The sequence below is a fragment of the Triticum dicoccoides genome, chromosome 7A (genome assembly GCF_002162155.2).
Source record: "Triticum dicoccoides isolate Atlit2015 ecotype Zavitan chromosome 7A, WEW_v2.0, whole genome shotgun sequence".
Taxonomy (NCBI): domain Eukaryota; kingdom Viridiplantae; phylum Streptophyta; class Magnoliopsida; order Poales; family Poaceae; genus Triticum; species Triticum dicoccoides.
Window position 1 is genome coordinate 551,592,419 of NC_041392.1, and position 7,802 is coordinate 551,600,220.

Below are 7,802 nucleotides of genomic sequence, written 5' to 3' on the forward strand. Positions count from 1 at the left end.
TTTTACATTTTCTTAAAAGAAGTACTCTCTTCGATTCATATTACTTGTGGCGGAGGGGAACGTTTGGTTCCTGGGTACATTATGTACCCTATATATGATTTTTTTAGCAATTCAATAAAAAGTAAAAAAATTCTAAAAATATTTTTAAAATAAACTTGACCTTTCATTGTACTAGTGAAAAAAGTTCCATAAAAAGAAAATTCCTCTTTGACTTCTTTTTAAAAAAGACAAATTTTTGGTTAAAATAGCGTAAATAGTGATCTATAATAGCAAATAAATTTTGTCTTTTTTGCTGTGAAGTCAACGTTGGTTTTTTGTGTGAATATTTATATACTAGTGCGCAAGTAAGTCAAGTTTAATCTAAAAATGCTTTTGAACTATTTTGATCTTTTGTTTAATTATTTAGAAAAAAACACCCCATATAGAGTGTATATACATGCGGGAGCCAAAGGGTATTTCCCGTCATTGTCGCTGCTTTAGTTGTTTCACATTTTGCACACGGTCAAATTTCCATTAATTGGATTTGGGCGGGCATCTCAGCATGTCCCCTATACTTTTTGTCCGAGCTATTTGGTTTTATATATGTTTCTCCCGAACCGGCTCGGATTCGAGGGCGATGATGGAGATGTCCTTTGTTTTTGAATCCTCTAGGTGTTCACATGTCATTCCTCTTCATCCCGCGCGGGGAATTTTGTAGAAGCCTCTCATTTTGTTAGTTCAGTATGTGTGTCCGCACATATGATTTGCCTTGATGTTTTACATGTGAGAGTTTTCTGATCGGTGATAGAAATAAGGCATATAGTTCAATAATGTCAGGATCAAGGGCCTACTGCGTCAGAAAAAGAAAAAAATAGATAAAAAGTGGTCTGGATTCGATTAACTGCTGTGGGGATTTAGTGATGATTTATGCAGTGGGATGTTTGTTCTGCTAGTTAGGGACATAATGGATGTCGTTGGTAGTTTTCTTCATTGAATAGGTAAAACATGTTGAGGTACGATCAATGTTCCATTGGTGGAGGCATTGTAGGCCATCTTGACCGAGTTACCAGAGGGGGGATGGGGGTTTGTTGAAGACCAAGGGATCCGGATCAGAGCTTGGCGTGAAGGATTAATCCTCTCAACAACAACAACAACAACAACAACAACAACAAAGCCTTTAATCCCAAACAAGTTGGGGTAGGCTAGAGGTGAAACCCATAAGATCTCACAACCAACTCATGGCTCTGGCACATGAATAGTAAGCTTCCACGCACCCCTGTCCGTAGCTAGCTCTTTAGTGATACTTCAATCCTCCAGGTCTCTCTTAACAGACTCCTCCCATGTCAAATTCGGTCTGCCCCGCCCTCTCTTGACATTCTCCGCACGCTTTAGCCGTCCGCTATGCACTTGAGCTTCTGGAGGCCTGCGCTGAATATGCCCAAACCATCTCAGACGATGTTGGACAAGCTTCTCTTCAATCGGTGCTACCCCAACTCTATCTCATATATCATCATTCTGGACTCGATCCTTCCTCGTGTGGTCACACATCCATCTCAACATACGCATCTCCGCCACACCTAACTGTTGAACATGTAGCCTTTTAGTCGGCCAACACTCAGCACCATTGCGGGTCGAACCGCCGTCCTGTAGAACTTGCCTTTTAGCTTTTGTGGCACTACCTTGTCACAGAGAATGCCAGAAGCTTGGCGCCACTTCATCCATCTGGCTTTGATTCGATGGTTCACATCTTCATCAATACCCCCATCCTCTTACAGCATTGACCCCAAATACCGAAAGGTGTCCTTCTGAGGTACCACCTGGCCATCAAGGCTAACCTCCTCTTCCTCACACCTAGTAGCACTGAAACCGCACATCATGTACTCGGTTTTAGTTCTACTAACCTAAACCCTTTAGATTCCAAGGTTTGTCTCCATAACTCTAACTTCCTATTTACCCCCGCCCGACTATCGTCAACTAGCACCACATCATCCGCAAAGAGCATACACCATGGGATATCTCCTTGTATATCCCTTGTGACCTCATCCATCACCAATGCAAAAAGATAAGGGCTTAAAGCTGACCCCTGATGCAGTCCTATCTTAATCGGGAAGTCATCAATGTCGACATCACTTGTTCAAACACTTGTCACAACATTATCATACATGTCCTTGATGAGGGTAATGTACTTTGCTGGGACTTTGTGTTTCTCCAAGGCCCACCACATGACATTCCGTGGTATCTTATCATAGGCCTTCTCCAAGTCAATGAACACCATATGCAAGTCCTTCTTTTGCTCCTTATATCTCTCCATAAGTTGTCGTACCAAGAAAATGGCTTCCATGGTTGACCTCCCAGGCATGAAACCAAACTGATTTTTGGTCACGCTTGTCATTCTTCTTAAGCGGTGCTCAATGACTCTCTCCCATAGCTTCATTGTATGGCTCATCAGCTTAATTTCATGGTAATTAGTACAACTCTGAACATCCCCCTTGTTCTTGAAGATTGGTACTAATATACCCCGTCTCCATTCTTCTGGCATCTTGTTTGCCCAAAAAATGAGGTTGAAAAGCTTGGTTAGCCATACTATCGCTATGTCCCCAAGACCTTTCCACACCTTAATGGGGATACAATCAGGGCCCATCGCCTTGCCTCCTTTCATCCTTTTTAAAGCCTCCTTGACCTCAGACTCCTGAATTCGCCGCACAAAACGCATGCTGATCTCATCAAAGGAGTCGTCCAGTTCAATGGTAGAACTCTCATTCTCCCCATTGAACATCTTGTCAAAGTACTCCCGCCATCTATGCTTAATCTCCTCGTCCTTCACCAAGAGTTGGCCTGCTCCGTCCTTGATGCATTTGACTTGGCCAATATCCCTCGTCTTCCTCTCTCGGATCTTGGCCATCTTATAGATGTCCCTTTCACCTTCCTTCGTGCCTAACCGTTGGTAGAGGTCCTCATATGCCCGACCCCTTGCTTCACCAACAGCTCGCTTTGCAGCCTTCTTCGCCATCTTGTACTTCTCTATGTTGTCTGCACTCCTATCCAGGTATAGGCGTCTGAAGCAATCTTTCTTCTCTTTAATCGCCTTCTGGACATCATCATTCCACCACCAGGTATCCTTATCTTCGCTTCTCCTTCCCCTGGACACTCCAAACTTCTCCGAGGCCACCTTACGAATGCAAGTCACCATCTTCATCCACACATTGTCCACATCCCCTCCTTCCTCCCAAGGGCCCTCCTTAATGACCCTCTCCTTGAACGCCTGAGCTACCTCCCCCTTGAGCTTCCACCACTTCGTTCTAGCGACTTTGGCACGCTTATCCCGCTGGACACGAATCTGAAAGCGGAAGTCAGCAACCACCAGCTTATGCTGGGGTACAACACTCTCTCCAGGTATCACCTTACAGTCTAGGAACGCATGCCTATCTTCTCTTCTCGAGAGGATGAAATCAATCTGGCTAGAGTGTTGGCCACTACTAAAAGTCACCAGATGTGATTCTCTCTTTCTAAAGAGGGTGTTAGCTACAATCATGTTGTAGGCTAGAGCAAAGCTTAAGACATCGTCTCCTTCTTGATTCCTGATGCCATAGCCAAAGCCCCCATGCGCCCCTTCGAAACCTGTGTTAGATGTACCCACGTGGCCATTGAGGTCTCCTCCTATGAAGAGCTTCTCACCAATCGGTACACTCCTAACCATGTCTTCCAGGCCTTCCCAGAACTCCCTCTTGGTGTTCTCATTGTGGCCTACTTGCGGGGCATACGCGCTGATAACATTGAGAACTAAGTCCTCAACTACCAGCTTGACCAGGATAATCCAGTCCCCACGTCTCTTGACGTCTACCACTCCATACTTGAGGCTCTTGTTGATCAAGATGCCAACGCCATTTCTGTTTGCAGTCGTCCCCGTGTACCACAGCTTGAAGCCGGTATCCTCCACCTCCTTCGCCTTCTGTCCTCTCCATTTGGTTTCTTGGACGCAAAGGATAACAACACCTCTCCTCACCGCTGCATCAACTAGATCCCGAAGCTTCCCTGTCAAAGACCCTACTTCCAGCTACCTAAGCGAATCCTCCTAGGCTCGGCTAGCTTCCTTACCCTTCGCACTCGTCAAGTCAAATGCGAAGACCCTTGCTCATTTTCCACTACATCCGGGCGCCGATGTAGCACGCCACTAAGGATGCGACGACCCGATCCTCGCTCACTTGCCACCGTATTTGGATCAAGATACGGCGCGCCACCTGGGGGGTGACGGCCCGGCCCTTGCCCATTTTCCACCACACCCGGGTTCTGATGTGGCACGTCGCTGAGAGGGTTACGCCCCAACGAAAATCTTTTGGGTTTCATCTCCATAAGAGTGGCTGAGTTTTTACGTTGGCTCGCCAACCCTATCACAACCCTCCTCCTTTTCCCAGGCTTGGGACCGGCTATGTTGAGACAACATAGGCGGAGTTTTTGATCTCGGATCCAACAAAAACTTGATGGAAGGAGGCTGCTCACATTTTAATGTTGAACTTGAATTTCAACCTCAATAGATATCAGTGTTGGTATTAATGTCGAACTTATCTTGAGTGCATTTGAAGCTCTATCCCACAAACATTTCAAATGACCACACTTCTTTTCCATTTTCACACCTATAAAAATAACAATATATACATGTTAGATAGTGGGATGGTGGCGTGGTGGAGAGTCTAATAAATAAAAATGTTCATATGAAGAAATCTAGATGCATAAAGTCACCTTGTTTTCCTTGCACTTCTTTGCAAGTTTTATAGCGAACCAATGCAATATATGCACAAATTTGACTGAATGCTATGATAGATCAATCAAAACAAAATTAAGGAACCAACATAATCCTGTATTCTCAACTAAACACTTGGATAAATCAAGATTAATAAAATTAGACTCTAACACTAACCAACCACGATCATCTGATGGACAGAATTGCACACGCCATTGTTGAAAGCTTGCCTGCGTCATGCCAGATGGCAGATGTGAAAGCACATTTGCTCCCTTGCTGGTTTTGGTAATCAATGACAACACACATATTGTTGGACTAATACTATTATCTAGTATGTTTCAGACAAGTTCAACAGTGGCATGGCAAGGACATGAGGATGTGGACCCCTTCAAAATACAAAGGATAAAGATTGGCAAAGCTTCAAAACTCTTCATTTTTTGTTAAGTGATCCAAGATCACATTGAGTCCATAGGAAAGCCAATACTATTAAAAGGGGATGAGGGTTTGTTTATGACTCAATTGCTTAAGTGCTTAGTAATATTGCTCGCAAACCCTCAAATATTTCTTCACTTCTATCCTATCCAAAACCCTAAAGTTGATCTCGGTCCCACTGAAAAGCTCTCATCCGGACCCACCGAGATTACCATATACACTACCACATGCCAAACCCTAATACTTTGGTGCAACTGAAATGAACCTAGGTCTCACCGAGATGGCCTGACCAAGTTTCTATGATGAAGTTGCTTCATTTCGGAATCGCCAAGATGAACTGATTGGAATTTTTGAAACACGGTCTTGCCCCATCCATCACACTTCAGTCCCACCGAGTTGGTATGATCGGTCTCACCGAAAAGCCTAATGGTCAAGTCTTTTGCACTAGTCGGTCTCACCGAGATTTTCATGTCGGTGTCACCGAGTTGGGTCAGAGACTTGTAACTGTTGTATTTTTGTGGATACCTATTTATACCCCTCCACCACCACCACCCACCACTGGTGCGTGTCGGTCCTAAACAAACGGGTTTTAACCCCTTTCCGGCATGGCATATGGATCCGTATCCAAGTGAGTGTGGGCGATAGGGAGGTCCTTCCCACACGACCCAGAAACCGTCGGGGATAGGGAGCCTTGATGCATATAGTTGTCCCTGTATAACTGTTTTCGATATCTCGAATATCCCAAACACTTCATCCTTGCTACTCGTTTGTGCTCGCATTGCCATCGCAGTTGGAGTTTTGTGGTTCTACCTAAAACCAGGCAGATTCTAGGCATGGGAGCTTTCTAGGCAGATTCTAGGCAGATTCCAGGCACAGGAGATTTACGATGCCTGGCACATCACAAACAGCTCATGATTATAAACCGTGTACGATAGGTAGACAATCACACACATTTAGTTTTCCGGCACCGTATGTGATAGTGTCTGACATCACACACGCTTTGCGAACGGCAACTGTGTGCATGCTTGCACACGTTTCCTCTCTGTGAACCGCCTCAGATTATGGTGTATATCACAAACGTTTGTGTTTTACCAACCGTGTGTGCCGTAATGACTTGCACAATGTAATTTCATCCTAATTTAATTGCTGCTATTTAAAATTGTACCTAATTTAAACTTGAAAGTAGGCTATAGCTTTATTCATATACATCAGGTTCAAACAACCAATGCATTATTGGATTCACAAGTACATATGTTTAAGAATTACAGAAGCACCAAATAAAGAATGATGTACCAGGGTTCTATACTTGTACTATTACAGATGGTAAAGAAAGAGGTGACAGACATTCCAGTTGCTGAACAAGGTGAAGCGGAATGGCCCTATTGTGCTCTCCTGGATGCAGAAGGCATGCATGACTCTAGTCCAACCCCTTGTGATGGCCGGCGCCAATCATGTAGTTTGAGAGGTAATCTTGAGTAAACTGCTTCAGGATGCACTGCAAAAGAAAAAAGATTCAGATATTGTCATGTAACACAACTCATTACGGGCAGTAAAAAGAAGGCTAGAGGGTTCTTACTTACCATCATGCAGTTCACTGTTGTCTTGCATAAAGTGTAAACAAATAGTTTGATTGACATCTTTTGACCCATTTTAGTAACAATCTTTATCAGTTTCCTCACTTGATGCTGGTTCATGAATATCTCATTGCCCCATGCGCAGAAAGGGTCGAAGTGTGGATCTTTGGCAATGATATATGTACCTAAAAGCACCAAGTTAATATTAGAATCTAAACAACAATTGAAAAATTTAGTACAACATTCCATCCATCCCATTATATAAGATTTTATTACATGTATATCTAGACATCATCAGAACATTAAGGTAACACTCTTGTTGCTATGTAGCCTGGGATTGCATATTTAGTCATTCAGTACAATGCATGTTCCTAAACAACAATTGAAAAACGAAAAGGCATGTTAACTGCAATATCCTTAACAACAACCAAATATCGTAATTCATAGTGGTATTGTTGAAACTGTTATTGATGAAATTGAACTGCACAGCAAATAGTTGCACATATAGAGCATCACATTGTGAAGAACTGAAATAAACAAGTCATAAGGACATCTCTAGGCGATCCTTAAAAACATAAAGGACTAAAACCCTTAGTGGATATATATATATATACTCCAGCAATTTTTGGCGTTTTCTAGTCAATCCCCTAAACTTAAGGTTGTAAACTTCAATTTGATCAAGTTCAAAGCAGGTTCAACCGAAAGTAGCATGCATTCAAACATAAACATAGATAGTTTTGCATAACCAAACATAAAACATAAATTTAAACTAAGCTAAACTACTTTTGGTCGAAGTAGAGGTCGAGTCAATTCTTCCTCGTCATGTACGGTGTGCCGCGAGCCGGGTCCGGGCCAGTACCGTCATTGGGGAAGGCACTCCTCCACTCGTCGACGTCGATCTCCTCGTCCTGGGGGCCCACCTTGATGCCCTCCGCGCCGCCTTCGACTTCGCCATCAAAGGAGAGCGTGATAACCTCACCGCCCTCCACGCCGCCTTTGACTTCGTCATCGGAGGAGAGCGCGATAACCTCGTCGCCCTCCGTGCCGGCAAAGATCGCCCGCTCCGCCCCCACGAGCTC